The sequence below is a fragment of the Xyrauchen texanus genome, chromosome 8 (genome assembly GCF_025860055.1).
Source record: "Xyrauchen texanus isolate HMW12.3.18 chromosome 8, RBS_HiC_50CHRs, whole genome shotgun sequence".
NCBI lineage: Eukaryota > Metazoa > Chordata > Actinopteri > Cypriniformes > Catostomidae > Xyrauchen > Xyrauchen texanus.
The window spans coordinates 49,329,081-49,349,547 of record NC_068283.1 but is presented as its reverse complement, the minus strand read 5'-3'; the positions used below and the strand labels follow the sequence as shown (position 1 = coordinate 49,349,547).

The 20,467-nt window shown below is 44.5% G+C and overlaps 1 protein-coding gene across 1 annotated transcript in view; it reads left to right on the top strand.

Annotated features, from left to right (window-relative positions):
- Nucleotides 1–13,537: 13,537 nt before the first annotated feature.
- Nucleotides 13,538–20,467, top strand: part of LOC127647568 (interferon-induced very large GTPase 1-like) — a 33,495-nt gene continuing 26,565 nt past the window's right edge. The window contains exon 1 of the mRNA XM_052131890.1: nt 13,538–13,583. The gene's annotated coding sequence lies outside the window, so the exon portion shown is untranslated. The remainder of the gene's footprint in view (nt 13,584–20,467) is intronic.

Sequence of the window (20,467 nt, the reverse complement as noted above, 5' to 3'; positions counted from 1 at the left end):
CGGGGGTGCACTATTTTACCTCGGCTGAGGGAAAGGGCGCCAGGCACAAGCGATTCACCCGGCCAGATCGTCAGCGTGTTACCGAGTTCTACGGGCTCGGACCTGAGAAAACACGGGACGATACTGACTCAACTCGGAGATTGTAAAACCTCGAAAAAGTGTTTAGGTGTTGCCCACCCTGCTGCTCTGCAGATGTCTGCTAGGGAGGTGCCCCTGGCCAGTACCCACGAGGACGCAACACCGCTGGTGGAGTGAGATCAGATCAGCAAGGGGGGCACGGCCTGGGTGTGATAATCCAATGAAATGGCGTTGAAAACCCAGTGGGCAAGCCTCTGTTTGGAGACAGCGTTTTAATTTAATTTAATTTAATTTAAAAAAATTTCTGAATGAACTCCCGTATTTCCGGGGCATAAGTGGAGTGCAACTGCCCTATCCACCTGGGGAATCGTCGTGTATACGTGGCGCAGTCCACCGTCGAGGGTGGCGAGAGCGGATGAGCAGGTGGTGGTGTGACGAGTGGAGAGGGGTGCTCTCCACGATGTCATCAGCTCATCATGCACCTCCGGGAAAAACGGGACCGGGGGGGGGGTGGTCCGAGGGGGCGTACCCGGCGGAGCTGCACCCGCTGCCATCCCCAAATCGCCTCCATCACCAACCGCATCGTCCTCAATCCCATGGGAAGAAGGAGCAACACGGGGCGGCTGGAGTGGCTTGCTTTCGGTTGAAAGCAAGCTGCGACTGCAGTGAGAACATGAACCATCCACAAACACAGCCTCGGTGTGATCGCTACCCAGACACACGAGACAATGCCTGTGGCCGTCTGAAGCAGAGAGCACTCTACCGCATCCAGGAACAACACAGGGGCGAAAAGGCATCTTTATAAAGACGCATCCTTAAAAGGACGTTCAACTCCGCTGTGTTTTGCTCTTTTAGAGGAAATTACTCTTTTAAATAAAATCACTCTTTTATGGAAAAAACTCGTCTGAGTTTTTTTTTTCTGCGCTGTCGAAGCACCCAGGGGCAAGAATGCACAGCCGTGCACGAAGGAGAAAGCCGCTGTTGTGCGCCGTCAAGTCCAACAGCATGCAAAGCGTCAGAGGAATAACAGGAACTTGGTGTGTAACTCGCAGCAACTGCATACACGACCATCGGCTCCGAAGAAATTTTCTGAATGAACTCCCATATTTGCCCCGCTTAAATACCCGTATGTCCGGGGGCGGGATATGCAAATACCGTCTGCCAACTTCTCATTGGCCTTTTTTCATAGAATAGAGGTATATATATCGGCGCTCAAGAGAGACCCCTAGTGTTGCTTCTCCGACACAATGTGGAAAGAGCGACAGAATGGGAACTTCATGTGTCTAAGCATTGTGTAAGTCATTTCAATAACTCATTCTGGAACCAGACTCTCACCATTGCAGATTGCTGGGACAGATGATTTATTGAAGATACTTATATTGCAGGAGAAAGAAAAAAGACTGAGAAATACAGTATCTGGGCTGTTATATGATTGGTCCTCCTAATATCATGAATGCTGGTAATCATTACTGAATTGACATTTCAATTGTGGATTCAAATTTCTCTTGATACGTTGATTTCAGTCATATATGACTAATTGGATGTTTGATTCTCCAACTGCAGTGTCATATGCATCAACCCCAGCGGCGCGACCACCGCAGAGGATGTCATATGCCCCAGAAGCTTGGAAAGGTTTTAAAGGGACCGCGTGCCCGGCCTGAAGGAGGCGAGGCATTTCAGCACTGACTGCGCACGCTCGTTGGCGAGGCGGGCTGACATTGAGACTGAGTCTAATTCCATGCCGAGAAAAGAGATGCTCTGAACCAGGGCGAGCTTGTTCTTTTCCCAGTTGACCTGAAGCCCCAAATGGCTGAGGTGCCTGAGCACATCTCTGTGAGCGCATATGAAGATGCAACGGGACGGAGACATGCCGGAGGGGAAAGATCGTCCGTAAGCCGCCGCGCTTCCTTGGGTACGATGAAGTAAGGGCTGTAGGGAGCCTTCTTCATCTCGGTTGGAGGGACAGGCTCTATCGCGTCTTTGAGTAAGAGACGATTTCCACACGCAGGGATTTGGAGTATTTGCCGTGTACTGCGGTAAAGCGGACACCCACGAAGGGGGCGGAGGCCTGGCAAACTGAATTGCATAACCGAGTCGGATGGTCCTTGCCAGCCAGCGTTCCGTTGAAATCACAAAACAAAATGCACCCAAACGTGTACCTGCTCTTGATTTACAACCACTGATGAACATCTTTGGCTTTAATGAGAAAAATATTAAAATATACTATAATATATTAGACAGGGCCTAAAATGAACACTGCCAAGCGCCAAAAGCTCAGGACAGTTTACAGGCCAGTGCTTCATCATTACAAATTAAAATTCACACCAATCCAATTTTATTTACAAATAAATAAATAAATAAAATAAAATGATTGAACAATTTATACTGTTAAGTATTTATGGGACGTTTTACTCCAAATCAGCAAATACAGTTGATACAATTATAGAAATCTACATCATGTTTGGGAATTTGCAAGCGTGATATATTATCAGCCTGTGTGAATTTATGAAATTTTTAGTGGCAGATAGGTTACTAATCTAAAAGAGGAGAAAGGCATACTATAACCACTTTTTTAGTTTTCTCCAATGTGAACGGAGAAGTTTGTCCTTTTTCGGGCCACACGTCTTTTTTTATTTCCGCTATGAAATTTGGCTTGTGGTAGCTCATTATGACTAAATGCTACCTCCTGCACTCACGTTCATTCTCAACATCTGTAAATTTCTGTATTAGTGATCAAGCTGTCTTATTATAAGCATATTTGACAAAATCCATCTTTCTTCTAAATGTTAGCCTATGCTCGTGATGGAGTGCTATTGGAGCAACAGAAATGCTGATGTCCTGACTTACAGAGAGAGAAAAAAATGCTCCTCCGTGCTGGGCAAATTTCGAAATTTCCCTTCAATTACGCAACACTCCCGTAACGTGACTCACGTTCACTGATCAGGACGATTGGAACCACTGTCGGCTACAATGTGTATAGTGCAGTCTGACATAATGTCGCACAGTGTGCCATGTCCATATCAATGCATTCATATTGTACAGCCTGCAAGCAACAATCGTAAAGGACTATTATAAATCGTACAGTGTGCACCCGCCTTAAGACGCGAGGAAAGGAAACGAGGATGCACAAATAAGAAATGAGAAGCACCCGAAGTGATAAAACGGGGATAATGGCCATTTTGACGAATATCAACCATAAAACTAACTTAAGCACAGTCCGTAGGCAGTGGCTGTATCCAAAATCGCCCCCTATGCCGTCGTTATGTATTTCCTACATTAATAAACTATAGTTCACTTGAAGGAGTGAATGAAAATGAGAGTGAAATCGAAACCTGTGAATGTCTGAAGGGCTGCCGAGACACGGGAATTCATTCAGCGCTTTCACTGCCTGAGTATTCACCAACCTTTAAGTGTACCTCGGTTGTACACTCTTTATAAATGTATAATATGACTGAATACACTACAAATGGTTGTCCCCTCAAATCGTGCATTACATAAGTGTAACAGGGTGATTTGAAACACAGCCTTGTAGGTACAGCAAGGTACAGCAATACAGCAATAATACTGTGAAAACAACAGAAATCATTTACAGTGCTGGTAAGAAGCACAATATTTAGGCATTAACATTTCTCATAAGATGTCACATCTCTTCCACCTCAACTACACCCCTCTGTTAAATAAAATAGAAGATGACTTTAAACGATGGACCAAACATCCACTCACTCTCATTGGATGAATCGCCTCAGTTAAACTGAAAATATTACCTTAGATTAATTACCAGTTCTCAATGCTTCCCATCACTCCTACAGACAAATGGTTCAAAATGTTAGATTCACTAACCACTCAATATACTAGAAAAACAAAAAAAACTAGAATTTCACTCTCTACACTACAACCTCTCAACTACACTGACCTCAGTCAGTCCGGATCGGGAACAGCATCTCCAACACACTGAGCACTGGGGCCCCCCAGGGCTGTGTGCTCAGTCCACTGCTGTTCACTCTGCTGACTCACGACTGTGCAGCAATGCACAGCTCGAATCACTTCATCAAGTTCGCAGATGACATGACCGTGGTGGGTCTCATCAGCAAGAACGACGAGTCAGCATACAGAGAGGAGATGCAGCATCTAACGGACTGGTGTAAGGCCAACAACCTGTCTCTGAATGTGGAAAAAACTAAAGAGATGGTTGTTGACTTTAGGAGGGCACAGAGTGACCGCTCTCCGCTGAACATTGACGGCTCCTCTGTAGAGATTTTCAAGAGCACCAAATTCCTTGGTGTTCACCTGGTGGAGAACCTCACCTGGTCCCTCAACACCAGCTCTATTACCAAGAAAGCCCAGCAGCGTCTCTACTTTCTTCGAAGGCTGAGGAAAGCACATCTCCCACCCCCCATCCTCACTACATTCTATAGAGGGACTATTGAGAGCATCCTGAGCAGCTGCATCACTGCCTGGTTTGGGACTTGCACCGTTTCAGACTGCAATGCCCTTCAGAGGATAGTGAGGACAGCTGAGAAGATCATCGGGGTCTCTCTTCTCTCCATCAAAGACATTTACAAAAAACACTGTATCCGCAAAACAACCAGCATTGTGGACGACCCCACACACCCCTCACACAAACTCTTTATCCTCCTGCCGTCTGGCAAGAGGTACCGAAGCATTCGGCCCTCACGGCCAGACTGTGTAACAGCTTCTTCTCCCAAACCATCAGACTCCTCAATACTCAGGGACTGGTCTGACACACACACCCCTGTACACCATCCAACTTTTTCACATGTCCAGAGTTGCACTTTAATTCATTGTCACTTTACCTCGCTGCTACCTCAATAACTGCTATGTCCATAGAACCCTATTTCATAGTATGTTATGTTTACATTTAGCATTTGTTTTATTTTTTAGAAAGTGTCATCTTTTTCCACTATTCATTACAAATGTTGAACGCCACTGACTTTAGAAGCATGTAGCAGGCAATTAATTTCATCACGGACTTCAAAGGGAATAAAAACTCTGCCCTGAACACTGGTGCCTCTCTCTCAGATGAGCTTAATACTAATTTTGCGGGAAACAACCCCCGCCCTTGCGGAGAGTGTTCTCACGGCCGAAGCTACAAAGGTTAGTTCAATCTCCGTCTCTGTAGCATATGTAACACGATCCTTCCGACGAGTGAATATCCGTAAAGCCATGGGTCCAGTCGGCATTCTGGGCCGTGTCATTAGAGTGTGCACGAACCAAATGTCTGGTGTTTTTATGGACATTTTCAAACTTTCCCTTTCCTAGTCGGTGGTCCCCACATGTTTTAAAACATCCGCTATTGTGCCTGTACCAAAGTAACTCAAAATCACTTGCTTAAATGACTGGCGTTCTGTTGCTCTGACCCCATCATCAGCAAATGCTTTGAGAGGTTAATCAGAGATCACATCTGCTCTGTGCTGCCTGCCTCACTGGGCTCACTGCAGTTTGCTTACCGCAACAACTGCTCCACTGATGATGCCTTTGCATCTACTCTACACACTGCTCTCTCCCACCTGGAATAAAGGAGCACATATGTGAGAATGCTGTTTCTAGACTACAGCTCAGCATTCAACACCATAGTGCCCTCCAAGCTTGATGTGAAACTGTATTCCCTGTACACACATAATTGTGTGGCAACACATAGCTCCAATGCCATCATTAAAATGGCTGATGATAAAATTGACGACAATGGTAGGTCTGATCACTGACAATGATGAAACAGCCTATAGAGAGGAGGTGCACACTCTGACACACTGGTGTCAGGAGCACAACCTCTCCCTCATTGTCAGTAAGATCAAGGATCTTGTGGACTATAGGAGAAAAGACAGAGAAAACAGCCCCATCACCATCAATAGAGCATGGGAGGAGAGAGTCAGCAGCTTCAAGTTCCTCTGAGTCCACATCACTGAGGAACTCACATGGTCTGTCCACACCAAGCATGCCGCACAAGCTCTCAAAAGTGAAGCCAAAACGTCTCGATCGCCCCCCGGTGACTGGTCTTAGTATAGGTCATAAACCCCTCCTCCCCATGTTATTCAACGGGACGTGAGACCAACTAAACAATTAAATGACACTTCACATATCTTTTTTCCAAAGATAGAAACTACAGTAAATTACAGAAACTATCACGTTGATGTCATTTCAAGTGTTTGTTTTCAAAATAAGTTTGTTTTTAGTTATTTGATGCTATATAAACGGTGCTGTGACATCATGATTGACAGCTGTGATTGACAGATTCTCTGAGCGAAGTAGTCACTGAAGCACCAACATAATTTTTTTCGGGATCTTCGGAGGACTGAGGAGATTGGAGCTTTAAATTTAATATAAAAATTTCTATAATTAATTATTTCACACCATCATAATGGGTTGTTCTGCAGTAGAATGTGCTAACCGATCTGGCATGTCCGATCAATCTTTGAGTTTTTTTCGGTAAGTAAAATTTATAAGCTAATTAGTAAATAAATGTGACTATGTGGTTAGTAGTTGTATTTACCTTATTTTAACGAGGTACTGCAATCAGCAGACATCAAAATTGGAAAGTAATGGAGCAGACAGAGGCCACTTAAGAAAAGTGCAGGGGCGTGTGCTTGCGATTGATTCAGCGAGAGTGAGGGCGGGGTCTTGATTTCGCGGCTTTACTTCCTGCTCACTACTGCACAGGTCTGGTCCCGAAATCACAACTGCGCAGACTCAAGTCCCATGATGTCAGCGCCATATCGGGACACTGGCAGCTTCAGTTCTCACAATGGAAAAGAGCGAAGGGGCGTTGTCCATCTTTTTTTACAGTCTATGGTCTACACAGAGGCCATTGTCAAGAAGGCTCATCAGCGCCTCTTCTTCCTGAGACGGCTGAGGAAGTTTGGAATGAACCACCACATCCTCACACGGTTCTACACCAGCACTGTAGAGAGCATCCTGACTGGCTGCATCACCGCCTGGTATGGAAACAGCACCTCCCTCAACCACAAAGCCCTGCAAAGGGTGGTGCAAACTGCCAGGAACATCATCAGAGGTGAGCTTCCCTCACTCCAGGACATCTACTGTATACCAGGCGGTGTGTGAATAAAGCTCGGAGGATCATCAGAGATTCCAGCAACACGAGCCATGGGCTGTTCTCACTGCTACCATCAGCCAGGCAGTATTGCTGCAGGGGGTACAGTGCAGGCACAGATTTAGAAAGCAGAGGCCCCTGGGCACAAAATCTGAGATATTACGTGAAAGTACCCTGAACTAGAGAATGACTCCCACATATTATGCATTGATAAGTCTAGACCGCATATCTGGTCATAAAAATTAACAGTCAACATTAATACAACTACGTTACATGATTTAAAAAGCAACTTTTTCAATCATACGGGGACAGAGGGGTGGTGAAATGCGGGTGCTGGACTCTAGCTAAATCAGAAAAAATATTTATTTAGGTGGATCGGTGCACGTAGATTCTGAAGGCTTCGGCGCCGATACGGGCATCTATAATAATCAGGGTTTTTAATAAGGGAAAAAAGAAATAGATAGACCTACAATTTGAGGCTGTCAAACTGGTAATGTACGCTAACCTACCCGTCACCGCCGGGTCTCTGCCTCCTTCAGCGGCTTCCGAAGCACCTGCTTCGGTTTCTGTCTCAAGCGGAGTCGGAGATTGTGGTGGTCAGAGTCGGAGATTGTCCAGCCGGGCTGTGGTTCTCTGTCTTGTCGTGCTGGTGCTGATGCTCAGGTTCATCTGAAATAGCAAGGCTGGAAGTTGTGGTAAACTCCTCTTCGCTAGCATCACTGCAAGCGCCGCCAGGCTCTTTATTTGCGTCAACCCGACTTTTGGTGGAGAAGTGGAGATGGTGGGAATATTTCTCTGAATTAAATCCTCTCTGCTATCCTTCTCCCTTTTAGCTTTCCGTTTTGTGGCTCGACTGGTCCACTGTTTTTTATCCATGTCCTCAATTCTCTTTAACCGCCAGTCTTGCCACTATCAACAGTTTCCGCGGTAACCTAACTCATTTGTCATCATCAGACCGCACAGTTAGTGGGGTCTTGGAGGCCCCCTACAGGTCAGAGGCCCCCGGCCCAATCGGCCTGGTGGTAAATCCGGCCTTGGTACAGTGTATTTTTATTGTGTACAGTCTTCTTATTTTGTGTATACTGCATATTGTATATTGTGTTGTGTAACAAGATGGTGTGATGGTGGCATAGTGGGCTAAAGCACATAACTGTTAATCAGAAGGTTGCTGGTTCGATCACCAGTGAACTGAAATTAAGCAGTGTCAATTTACAGATATCACTTTACAGATAAACCACTGAACTTAAGGGTGGTCCAAAACATTAATTTATTATCAAGGAAGGAAAAAAGCTTTTATTTAGCTTGCCTATGCAAAGTGGCCATATTTCATCAAATAATATTCAAGTATTATGTATAATTAAGGGTCAAGAGACCAAAAGTACATATGTTGTCATATGAACAACCAGTAAGCTGTTTAATACATTACATATTATGAGTTCGTAACAGGGTTAAGGTTGGGGAAGGAGGAGGTGGGAACAGTCAAAATAATATTTCATTTAAACAAAAAGACACACAACACAAACACACATATGGCAGCTGCATGAGGCTCTCTCTCTCTCTCGAACTGCCGCTGTACTTATCTCCCTCCTCGACTGATTAGCCTGATTGGGGGCCGAGTGTGCATAGCCCCACCCTCCTCCTCATCACAGAGATTTGTTGGAATAAACTAAGAATCAGAAAAAAAACCTTTTAGACAGTACTTTCAGGCAATTAAATACTTAATGAATAATACAATTATTTAGTAGAGAAATTAACTTTTAAACTTTCTCACAGTATCTTATATTTGCCTTTCATATCTATTAAATCAACATGATCACACAGGATGTTGTTTCCGACACTTGTTGGATCGTAGAACCAAAAGTTGGCCCCTGTGCACAGAACTACTTTAGGGGCCCCAAAGCAGAATAGGAGAACTCTTGAGATATGTCCATCTACAGAGCCGCAGAGCCATACGTTAGATACTGTACTATTGGGAACTCCCCATTTTTATTTACATTTTTATTCCCAGCAATAGCTTGTTATTACAATATATATTGTTTTTATGAAAATATCATTGAATATCAATCTTGCCTTTCTGGGGCCTGGGTATCTTAGTGAGTAAAGATGCTGACTACCACCCCTGGAGTCGTGAGTTCAAATCCAGGGTGTGCTTATTGACTCCAGCCAGGTCTTCTAAGCAACCAAATTGGCCCGGTTGCTAGGGTGGGTAGAGTCATGTTGGGTAAACCTCATCGTGGTCGGTATAATGTGGTTCGCTCTCGGTTCATGCTGTCTCCGTGGTAATGTGCTCAACAAGCCACGTGATACGATGTGTGGATTCACGGTTTCAGATGCAGAGGCAACTGGGATTCGTCCTCCACCACCCGGACTGAGGTAAGACACTACACCACCACGAGGACTTAAGAGTGCATTGGGAATTAGGCATTCCAAATTGGGGAGAAAAAGGGGAGAAAACAATAAAAAAAAAATCTTGCCTTTCTGTGGACATTTCTCCCATGAAGGCCCCTCTTACTCAGGTTTACCATTACCTATGGTTCGATGCCTCTGCCTGGCATCAGGCACATTATGCAGACTTACTAACTGTTTCCCATCAGACATGTTTGCATTGGTTCAAGTCTGTTTACCTTCAACTGTGACACAACAAATCTCACCATTTTAAAATCAAATGTTCAATGTTTGTAGAACAGCATTCTTCCGCCTCAGAAATATTACTAAGTTACAACATATCCTCTCTGTTGCTGATGCCGAAAAATGAATTCATACATTCATGACCTCAAGACTAGATTATTGTAATGCATTACAGGGAGGATGTCCAGCAAGATCAATAAATAAACTTCAATTGGTTCAAAATGCAGCAGCCAGAGTGCTGACGAGAACCAAGAAATATGATCATATTAGCCCCAATTTATTATCGTTACATTAGATTCCTGATACATTTCATATTAATTTTAAAATTCTGTTAACTACGTACAAAGCTTTGAATGGTCTAGCTCCGCAGTGCTTAAGTGATCTTCTAACACGCTATATTCCAACACGTTCATTAAGATCGCAAAATTCTGGCCTATTAATAGTTCCTAGAATATCAAAATCCACTAAAGGAGGAAGATCCTTTTCATATTTGGCTCCTAAACTATGGAATAGTCTCCCTAACACTGTTTGAGATGCAGACACACTCTCTCAGTTTAAGTCTAGACTAAAGACTCTATTTAGCCAGGCATACACCTCATTTATCCTCCAACCCACAATTAGGCTGCTTTAGTTGGGTCTGCCACAACCAGAAACATTTATCGTCATCTATAACTCTGCAAAAATAAAACAATATGGCATCTACGCTAATATTATTCTATTTGTTTCCCTGTCTCAACCTCGGGATTCCTATCACGAGGTCACCAGAACCAGCAAGACCCAGTTCAGTTCCTGCTTAGTGTCGGACTTCACTGCTATGTGTCTCTGAATGATGATGACTAAATGCAGCCGGTGCCAGATAGACATCACTACAGTCTACTATGATGGACTTCAGAGGATGAACTGTTGCCAACTCCAAACATAAGACATGGAACACATCATACGCCATTGCCTATTGAGGGGAACTGGCCCCCACAATGTTTAAGGTTATTTTTCTCCATTAACCAACATTTTATGGACTTTTGTGTTCCTTGCCAAAGTCACCTTCAGCTTGCTCACTGGGGTTCTATATATTTTTACACCCAATTTAAAATCATATTTAATCAAACTACACAATGATGACTAAAACTTAATAGATATTAGAGTTTAATTTTCTGTTAATGCATGATTTCTGTAAAGCTGCTTTGAAACGATGTGTATTGCGAAAAGCACTATACAAACAAAAATGCCTTGACCATAAGTGCACTGTATCGCCAGCTTGTGATACCCAGGTTAACGATTGCATTATCTGTGACAATTTTGATTTAGAGGTTGCATTTTTTTACCCAAAACATTAAATGTTTCCTTCACTAATGGTCAGGGTTACGTTTGGGGTTTGGGTTGCGGGAACAGTTTATAAAATAGGCATTTCACTTGAATGTATTACAGCCTTTACAGCTGTAATAACAAACCAAACCAAAACACTTCTCTTTGAAATATAACAAAATTTATTGATGCAGTAATATCAATTAATAATCAATACAATGCAGTCAATAAACTTCCGACTTACAACTACAAATGAAACAGTGACATGATTATATATAGTAACCAAAATAAGCCTATAACACATGAGGACGGTGTGTGTGTGTGTGTGTGTGTGTGTGTGTGAGTGTGAGTGTGAGTGTGAGAGTGTATGTGTGAGTGAGTGTGTGTGTGTGTGAGCGTGTGTGTGTGTGTGAGTGTGTGTGTGTGTGTGTGTGTGTAGTGTAGTGTGTGTGTGTGTGTGTGTGTGTGTGTGTGTGTGTGTGAGTGTGAGTGTGAGAGTGTATGTGTGAGTGTGTGTGTGTGTGTGTGTGTGTGAGTGTGTATTTATCACTTTGTGGGGACCAAATGTCCCCATAAGGATAGTGAAACCCGAAATTTTTGACCTTGTGGGGACATTTTGTCGGTCCCCATGAGGAAAACAGCTTATAAATCATACTAAATTATGTTTTTTGAAAATGTAAAAATGCAGAAAGTTTTCTGTGAGGGTTAGGTTTAGGGGTAGGGTTAGGTTTAGGGGATAGAATATAAAGTTTGTACAGTATAAAAACCATTATGTCTATGGAAAGTCCCCATAAAACATGGAAACACTACAAATGTGTTTGTGTGTGTGTGTGTGTGTGTGTGTGTGTGTGTGTGTGTGTGTGTGAGAAAGGAGTGATGTGCACAAAAAGGCGGACGAGACTCTCATGAGGAGTACGTCACACAAGATTTCCGGCCAGATAATCTGTCCGCAAATGTGGACGGAGAGAAGCCGGTTAATGGCGTCTGTCCGTTTACCATGTGTCTCCTCATGGTCTCCTCAGGCGTCGTGCATGTGTGCGGTTAGTGCGACATAGAATAAAGTAGGAGAGAAGGCAGCTAACCGCCCCGATCTTTGGTTCTCTAATGGATAAACTCAGTGTGCCGGTCTCATCCACGATGAGTAAATACACAACAGTCCAACTTGGTTGGATTACAACACAGCAAATCTAATTTGTGGTAATAGTATGTTACATTAATTCCCTGAGTATTATTTTCGCAGCGATGAGAGGAATCGGTGATAAGATTCTAGCTCTGCCCAGACATAAACCTCTTACTTGGATCACGTGAGGGCGCAGGTAGAATGTGTGTTCATCCGTTCAACTCCGAGGCTCGGGTGATGACAGGAGGCCGTTTCCTTGCTCTGTTGGCAGGGGGTAAGGCAGCTGATTCTCTGTGGGCTGGCGGAGAAATCAACAACGTCAACTTTTTTGAAGAGGGAAGAGAAATCTTCTTTCTTCACTTCTGCACGCAAACTGATGAAGATGCGGATCGCTCGGTGGTCTCCTTCAGATCCGTTAGAGCGTTCGGTGGAACACAGAGTAATCTCGACTTGTAAAGCAATATGCCGATTGTATGGCCACAGTTTCAAGTCGTACGTTAATTCCTTGTGCATCCAGGCTACACCTGAGAGCAGCGATGAGCTGAGTCTATGCATGGCAGGTAAAGTCGCTGGAAGCAATGCCCAGAAGGATCTCAGAGGTATTTCTACTGAGTTGAGAGTTCGAATTTCACACAGTTGTAAAGTGAGCAAGACTTCATGGGATTTGTAGTCTGTTTTGGACTCCCTTTGTTTGATTTTGGCATGGTTTTTATCATTAAGATTTATGGGCCTCAGTCAGCCTTTATGACTGTGTTAGGCCTACCTTTGTCTTGTATCTGAATACATGAGGCCCAACAAACTCATTCCGCTTTTGTCCCAGTGGCATTGTTCCTCATTTTGGTAAGCACAGGCCAACTTCACTTGTGAAATGCAGCTACAAAATTGGCTGGAACGAAATCTGATTTGCTGGTAGTTATTTTTGGACCCTTACCTGTGATATTGAGTTGCTCTACTGCTGTGTGTCATTGGTGGGTGGTTGATCCATTGTCAGATGTATTTTTTGTTACTTGTTTTAACTATAACCCTCACTAAATGTATTATTTTATGTTAATACTGTGTGAAATACATCTTCCAGAGATGCTTGGCTTATTTCCAAATTGTCATGTGATTTACTGGAACAAGAGAAGAGAGATCGGTTATTTCTGCAGCCTACAGATCCTGTCTGACTGGTTGACATGTCGGCCTATATCTTACATCAGTACAAAGGACGATGACATTCAAATAATGTTAGGACATAAACAAAGAGCAACATGCTTGCCTTTCTGTTATGTCATGTGATTTTTAAGAAACCAAGACACACCCTTTGTATGTGTTTGTTTTTATGAAAGCTAACATTCATTTACTGGTTAAAGACGATGGAGAGATGACAGAGAGAGACTTCAAACTCAGGTTTGACTTTATTGATTCATAGCTAGAATTGTATTATTCAATTGCTTTGTCTGTATTTAAAGTGTAATTTTTTTTGCTTTTTTAAATTGATAGAACTGATCCAGTCAATTTGGCAAAGACAAGAACAACTGTATAAGACAGTTTAAAACAGAATGAAAGTTTAAGGTTTTGTTGTTTTCCGAAGAAATCAACTACAAAATGAAACTCTTCCAGTTCCACATATTTGTACAATAATACAATTTAAGTTTTATCTGAACATAATCTGAATTTAATTGTACTATTATGTTACAGTATTAATCAAAAAGTGCTTCTCCATTATTCTATTTCTGATATTTTTAACCCTGCACAGTGTTTCAAAAAGCTGTTGAAGTATGACATGTTAAATTTGATAGTTAATCTTCTTTTTAGAAATTAATCAGATACTGTCAAGTAAACCTAAGATACCTATATGTTTATACATGATAGTGAAGAAAGTTTTTCTCCTGAAGTGAATTATTATAATGGCACTGACTATCTCAAGCACTCGCCCATGTCTGCTCGCCCAGTCTGAGCCTGACGCCTACATGGGACCTCCTCCTCAGTCACTACCCGCCCCCTGCCGGGTGTGCGGAGGGAAGTAATTGCTTTGAGTCTTCTCTCAGCACCAGAGCCTCAGGCACACTTTTGCCTCCCGATGCCGCATTACCTGCTCCGCCCCGCTGCTCCGCCCTGCCGGGGACGTCAAAGATAATCGTCCCCTTAGTGCCCCTAGCACGGAGCTTGGACGTGTGGCTCTCACTTCCCAATCCATCACGCTGGCTGGCCGGGACCATTCGACTCGGTTATGAAATTCAGTTTACGGCGTAGATCCCTTTGCAGCAGGTGTCTCGACGCGTCCTGGTCACCACAGACTTGGTCGGGGCACCGTGTGCAATGGGCACGCAGCCGCGGGCCATTGGAAAGGGCCCCCGTTGTGCTGGTACATCAATTGCCTATAGTTGTTGGCTGTACTTCTTGCCCTGTGGAGGTTTCTCCCACTAGTTCAGGGCAAGCACGCCTTGACTTGTCTGTTGTCTCCTCCTTTGGAGCCAGCAACGACTCAAGTAGCTGTGTGCGATTCACATCCCGGGCAACCTCAGTGAGGTAGCGGACATGCTATCGTGACAACGTTCGCCCAGCGGAGAGTGGAGGCTTCACCCCCAGTCGGTCCAGCTGATTTTGAACGGTTCGGCAAGGCACAGGTAGACCTATTCGCCTCCCGAGAGACCTCCCACTGCCCGCTCACGTACGCCCGAACGGAGGCTCCCCTCGGGACAGACGTGCTGGCACACAGATGGCCCACGGGCTGCGCAAGTACGCATTTCCCCCAGTGAGCCTTCTTGCACAGGTGCTATGCAAGGTCAGGGAGGACGAGGAACAAGTCACTCTGGTGGCCCCCTATCTGGTGGACCTCTCGGACTTGATTCTCGGATCTCATGTTCCTCGCAACAGCCCCTCCCTGGCAAATTCCCATGAGGAAGGACCTTCTTTCTCAGGGACGGGGCACCCTCTGGCATCTGTGCCCAGACCTCTGGAACCTCCACGTCTGGCCCCTATGAAGTTATTTTTGGACCCTACCTGTGATATTGAGTTGCTCTACGACTGTGTGTCATTGGTGGGTGGGGTTTTGAGGAGCAACTGTCTAGCTAACACTCTTGCATTTTTGTTGATCCATTGTCAGATTTATTATTTTTACTGGTTTTAACTATAACCCTCACTAAATGTATTATTTTATGTTAATACTGTGTGAAATACATCTTCCCGAGATGCTTGGCTTATTTCCAAATTGTCATGTGATTTACTGGAACAAGAGAAGAGAGATCGGTTATTTCTGCAGCCTACAGATCCTGTCTGACTGGTTGACATGTCGGCCTATATCTTATATCAGTACAAAGGACGATGACATTCAAATAATGTTAGGACATAAACAAAGAGCAACATGCTTGACTTTCTGTTATGTCATGTGATTTTTAAGAAACCAAGACACACCCTTTGTATGTGTTTGTTTTTATGAAAGCTAACATTCATTTACCGGTTAAAGATGATGGAGAGATGACAGAGAGAGACTTCAAACTCAGGTTTGACTTTATTGATTCATAGCTAGAATTGTATTATTCAATTGCTTTGTCTGTATTTAAAGTGTAATTTTTTTTTGCTTTTTTAAATTGATAGAACTGATCCAGTCAATTTGGCAAAGACAAGAACAACTGTATAAGACAGTTTAAAACAGAATGAAAGTTTAAGGTTTTGTTGTTTTCCGAAGAAATCAACTACAAAATGAAACTCTTCCAGTTCCACATATTTGTACAATAATACAATTTAAGTTTTATCTGAACATAATCTGAATTTAATTGTACTATTATGTTACAGTATTAATCAAAAAGTGCTTCTCCATTATTCTATTTCTGATATTTTTAACCCTGCACAGTGTTTCAAAAAGCTGTTGAAGTATGACATGTTAAATTTGATAGTTAATCTTCTTTTTAGAAATTAATCAGATACTGTCAAGTAAACCTAAGATACCTATATGTTTATACATGATAGTGAAGAAAGTTTTTCTCCTGAAGTGAATTATTATAATGGCACTGACTATCTCAAGCACTCGCCCATGTCTGCTCGCCCAGTCTGAGCCTGACGCCTACATGACCTCTGGAGGTCCGAGCCTCGGGCACGCTTTTGCCTCCCAACGCCGCATTACCTGCTCCGCCCCGCTGCTCCGCCCTGCCGGGGACGTCAAAGATAATCATCCCGTTAGTGCTCCTATCACGGAGCTTGGACGCGTGGCTCTCACTTCCCAATCCATCACACTGGCTGGCCGGGACCATTCGACTTGACTCGCCTGACGTCTCCTCCTTTGGAGCCAGCAACGACTCAAGTCGCTGCGTGCCACTCACATCCCAGGCAACCTCAACGTGGTAGCGAACACGCTATCATGACAACGTTCACCAGCGGAGAGTGGAGGCTTCACCCCCAGTCGGTCCAACTGATTTGGGAACAGTTCGGCAAGGCACAGGTAGACCTATTCACCTCCCAAGAGACCTCCCACTGCCCGCTCACGTACGCCCGAACGGAGGCTCCCCTCGGGACAGACGCGCTGGCACACAGCTGGCCCACGGGGCTGTGCAAGTACACATTTCCCCCAGTGAGCCTTCTTGCACAGGTGCTATGCAAGGTCAGGGAGGATGAGGAACAAGTCACTCTGCTATCACGGTCCACCACGACACAGTAGACTGTAAGTCTTTGGGTAAGCGCGACTTGATTATCATGTTCCTCAGAGGTGCCCGGAGATTGAATCCCTCCTGGCGAAGCCTGTTCCCCTCCTGGGATTTCTCAGTGGTCCTCTCGGGCCTTCAGAGACCCCCCTTCAAGCTGCTAGAATCAGTTGAACTCAAGGCCCTCTCCCTGAAGAGCCTCCATCAAGAGGGTCGGGGACCTGCAAGCGTTCTCTGTCAGCAACACCTGCCTGGAGTTCGGTCCCGCAGACACTCATGTGATCCTAAGACCACGACCGGGCTACGTGCCCAAGGTTCCTATGACTCCCTTCAGAGACCAGGTAGTGAACCTGCAAGCGAAGTTGCCCCGGGAGGAGGCAGACCCAGCCCCTTCGTTGCTGTGTCCGGTACGTGCTTTGTGTATCTATTTGGACCGCACGCAGAGCTTTAGACGTTCTAAGAAGCTCTTTGTCTGCTTTGGTGGACAGTAGAAAGGAAACGCTGTCTCCAAACAGAGGCTTTCCCACTGGGTAGTTGACGCCATTACATTGGCCTATCACACCCAGGCCGTGCCCGCCCCCTTGCGGGTTCGAGCACACTCAGTGTGGCATCCTTGTGGGCACTGGCCAGAGGCACCTCCCTAGCAGACATATGCAGAACAGCGGGTTGGGCAACACCCAATACCTTTACGAGATTTTACAATCTCAGGGTTGAGTCGGTTTCGTCCTGTGTTTTCCCAGGTCCGAGCTGGTAGAACTCGGTAACGCAGGTGACAACTGACCGGGTGGACTGCTTGCACCTTGCGCCTTTTCCCTCCACTGAGGTAATACCATGCGCTCTTATCCCAGGAGATCCCACTAACTCGTCTCCCTGGATGACTCCTCCCTAGCCCTCTGGTCCGCGAATTCAGTGGAGGAATTCGCCGACCAAAACCCATGCGGGTACTCAATTTACCCTGTACTGGAAAAAGTGCTCCACAGGACAGGCCCCTATGTGGACTTATCCCCCTGTGTGTATTTTCCGCAGTACGGTCCCCTTGCGAGCGGACCCGCGTCTCCCTTGGGCAGTTTCCACTGCCCCCCGGTCGCCGTGTTTGGAGCAACTCCTCCCTCCCAATGAGGCAGGATCCACCGCGCCATTTTCCACATGTGACCTATAAGCCCATGTGATGTATTTCACCACACTTTACCTCCCCCAGTCTGGGCAGGTGTGCTCTCCGCAGGGTCTTTCCCCCCTGAAAGAATAGGAACTGGGAAAGAACGCCTTCCCCGATGCATGTGATAGCGTTAAGATGGCCACAGCTGCTTTAACTCTATGTAAGAAACATAAAGAGAGAAAAGGAGCGGCTGGCGTGGCTTGCTCCCATGCTTGGCATGTCGACTTGTTCCCCCCTATTGGGGTGTAAAGAACCAGAAGGTTTTGACGATTTTATGGGGCATTGGGGAAGGGTACGTGCAGTCTGACACAGCCTGTCATTTTGGCACGCTAACTACCTGACCGCACCTGTGTCAGCAGGGCACGTACACGGTTCAGCACATTGCGTGATTTAAATTGGACCCCTAGTGTCGCTTCTTCAACACAACGTCAAAGTGACCGACAGACGGGGAACGTCTAGGTTACTGTTGTAACCTAGGTTACCTTGTGTCCTCCCAGCCACGTCGCTGAACCGAGCCACTGTTGCAGCCGAACCTCATTGTCGGCTCCTCAGACAAATCCGTAATGAAACAGATGTATTTACCTTCCTTTATACCCATATGTCTGGGAAACTAGGAGGGAAATTAATGTTATCATGAGAATTTATATGTATTATATAAATGTACTGTTAGGGGTATAACAGTTATGACCCGGATCAGATATGGAGAAAGAAAACCAGGAGTCAAGAAGTTCAATCAAAGAATCCAAAATTTACTGAAGAATAGTTTGCAGTGAAATTGGTAGAGCCATAGGCAAAGTCTCACGAGGAGATCGAAAGCTAACTCGTACATTACAGAAAATTTTACATCAATTATACCATTTGCAAGGAGTACATTCTATTATTTAACTCCTGATTGGCTAAAAGAACATAAAGTCACAACATATAGATTGCTATGCTCTATCAACATTAATCAGCGCAATTGTCGTCCTGGGGCCCAAGATTTACATCTGAAGTGACCTCGCAGATGATCGCGGGCGTCTTCGAGTCGGCCTGGTGTGCCTCCCTAGGTTCAAAACCTGGGTAGAAGGTCAATACGCACACACAAAACACTGACGAACGACAGCTCTTCTCTGCGCACAAGGGAACCAGAGCCCACATTATCAGGCCATTTTACCCAAAACAATGAGATAAAAATATTCACTCCTCAGGCAAAGGAGAGGGAAGAAATAATAAGAGAGAAATCACACTTCTACTATTTAAGTGGTATTACATAGGATTTTAAATCATATAATTAGTTATGGACATGTAACGGTCAAACACAAAACATATCTATCACATATGTTTAACATTCTACCTGCCCCCCTCTCATCACAGCTAAGCTTATTCCCAAGAGACCTTCAACCTACGTGCAGGACAGAGAAAAAGGCTTCTGGAATGTTCCTAAAAGAGAGACTAGTTAACTCTTAACCCACATATAATTCAAAGTATATTTCAGTTATGCATAAGAAAATAGGATTGATTATGTGATCATGCATATAGTTAATTCATCACTTTATTAAAGAAGTTAAGCAACAGAATATAGATATATAGTGATATAAAAGGATATATGTATATGTATTGATATAACTGAAGAGACAAGGGATTTTTGACCCTCACCCTTCAGTACATAATATATGTTTAACCCCTTCATAACTCGGAGTTGTGAAGTAAGGATTTATTAACAAGTGCTTAACTTAGGGAAGATAATTTCAACAACAGCCTACAAAGGTGGATGTACTAAGATACTAGCATGCATCTATTCATTTAAAAAAGAGGGAGCTTGAGATTGCATACTGAATGTTGCAATAAATAGCTCTCTTACACAGTTAGAACCTATGAAGAGAGAGAAATTAGAGCCAATAGAAGTGTGGTCTTTAGCGAGATAATATGTAATTCAGCAGATTGCAAAGGCTTGATCTAGGGGACCTGTGAGTGCCTTCAGCACCAGGTTAAAATCCCAGGTTGGGACCATAGTTGGGCGAGGTGGGTTTAAGTGCCTCATGGCCCTGATGATCTTTATGATCAAATCCCGCCCCCCTACAGAGGAACCCAGATTAGAGTCACTACATAAACTGTAAGTGTACGTGAAGTCAGACCTGTGTCCAAACACTCTTGAAGAAACATTTGCCAGTGCAGAATTGTATTCATAACTGATTGAGCCAATGCTGGCACTTTGGCGAGTTCCATTCAGGGACCAAATGAACAGGTTCCAAAGTCCTGGCTGGGGATGTGTTTCTATTCGCCAGGCACTATTCATCGATGTGACAGCAGGTCTGCTGAGCAGTTCATGCGGTCTAGGACATATGTTACGCAAAAGGAGAGCAGATGGAACTCGCTCCATTAAAGGAGACGCCATGCCATGCTCATCATCGATAGTGATCGGATTCCATCCTGGTGATTTATGAACGATACTACTGTCATATTGTCCAGGTGAATCAGGACGTGGAAATGTAAGGACAGATATTTGTTTATGGCAATTC